The following is a 1,966-nucleotide window of genomic DNA, read 5'->3' on the forward strand; positions in this document are numbered from 1 at the left end:
CTGTGACAAGAGGCACAGGACTGTCACACATATGAACTCACAGACTGTGACACACACACAGGGCTGACGCACATATGAACTCACAGACTGTGACAGCAGACACAGGACTGACACACATATGAAGTCACAGACTGTGACAGCAGGCCCAGGACTGACACACATATGACCTCACAGACTGTGACAACAGGCACAGGACTGTCACACATATGAACTCACAGACTGTGACAACAGGCACAGGGCCTGCACGGGTCTAAGCCAGATGAGGTTCCAGTCCTGAGAGAGGAAGTAGACACAAGCCCAGAAGTTATCTCCAATTGATAACTGCTCACAAAGGATAAAATGTTTCCCCACCTCACAATGGAGTCTCACTAGGCAGACAAACCATTCTTAAAGGCAGGCCCCATGCCCAACAGTAAATGGCCAACAGAAAACTAACTGAATGGAGCTTTTGGAGGTTTTCATCTGGGTTTTTCTTTATTCTTTCTCTCTTTAATCTACAGGTCTTTCGCTTGTTTACTATGATTTCTGATTTTGTGTCTTTTGGGGATTTTTACGTGTGAGAATGTGTATATCAGGAGGATGGACAGATGACTCAGAGGTTAAGAGCACTGACTGCTCTTCCAGAGGGCCTGAGTTTAATTCCCGGCAACCACATGGTGGCTCACAACCATTTATAATGAGAATGTGTGTGTCTATGTATGTGTTTCTTATGTTTGTCCTCTCTCTCTCTCTCTCTCTCTCTCTCTCTCTCTCTCTCTCTCTCTCGTTTCTGGAGACAGTTTCTCTGTATAACAGCTCTGGCTGTCCTGGAACTCATTCTGTAGACCAGGCTGGCCTTGGACTCACAGAGATCCACATGCCTCTGCCTCCTAAGTGATGGGATTAAAATTGTGCTCCACGACCCAGGATGCTTTTTCTTTTATGATGGATTGTTTTGTCCTATTCAGATCAGTTTTATTTTATTTACTTTTTAAATTTTATCTTATTTTTTTGTTCTTTCTTTTTTTAAAAATGCTTGTTTGCTTTCTAATGAGAAAAAGATCAAGAAAGGGTATGGATTTGAGTGGGGGAAGGTGGAGAGGATCTGGGAATAGTTGGGAGAGAGGAAACTAATCAGAATATGCTGTATGAAAAAATTATTTTCTATAAAAAATGAAGAGAGAAAAAATTACACTTTTTCTTTTCAATTTAGTTATTATTTAGATTCATATATTTATTTATTTAGTCATCCTACAGTCTTTGGGGAGGAAGTACAAACAGGAAAACCTGAAACTTTCTGCTTAATTTGGGTTTCTGCTGCTGAGATAAAACACCATGACCAAAAGCAACATGGAGAAGAAAGTGTTTATTTCACCCTACAGCTTGTAGTCTACCAACCAGAGAAGTCAGGATAGGAACTCAAGGCAGGAACTGGGAGCTAGAATCTGAAGCAGAGGCCATGAAGGAGTTCTGTGTTGTGGGATAATCTTTTTGTATATTGTGAAGATGTGTCTCTACCTAACTTGCCTTTTGATTGGTTTACTGAAGAGCTGAATGGCCAATAGCTAGGCAGGAGAGGGTAGGTGAGACTTCCAGGGAGAGAGGGGAACTTGGGAATAATCTGAGGCACACAGGATTAAGCCAGTGAGACTCAGAGCAAGTCGGATGTACAGTACTGAGGAGAGGTAAAGAACCACCTGGCGGAGCATAGCTTAATATAAATGGGTTAATTTAGGTTATAAGGGCTAGTTGGGGACAAGCCTAAGCTAAGGCCAAGCATTCATAATTAATAAAAGTCTTTGTGTCTTTATTTGGGAACTGGTGGCCCAAAGAAAATCCAGCTGCAGTGCTTACTGGCTTGCTCGCTGTCCTTTGTTCAGCCTACTTTCTTATAGCACCCAGGGATGGCACTGCTCACAGTAGTTAGGGCTCGCTCACATCAGCTCACCCACCCAGAAAACGCAGCACTGACTTGCCTACAGGCCAA

Source organism: Microtus ochrogaster, unplaced genomic scaffold (assembly GCF_000317375.1).
Source record: "Microtus ochrogaster isolate Prairie Vole_2 unplaced genomic scaffold, MicOch1.0 UNK90, whole genome shotgun sequence".
NCBI classification, from domain to species: Eukaryota; Metazoa; Chordata; class Mammalia; order Rodentia; family Cricetidae; genus Microtus; species Microtus ochrogaster.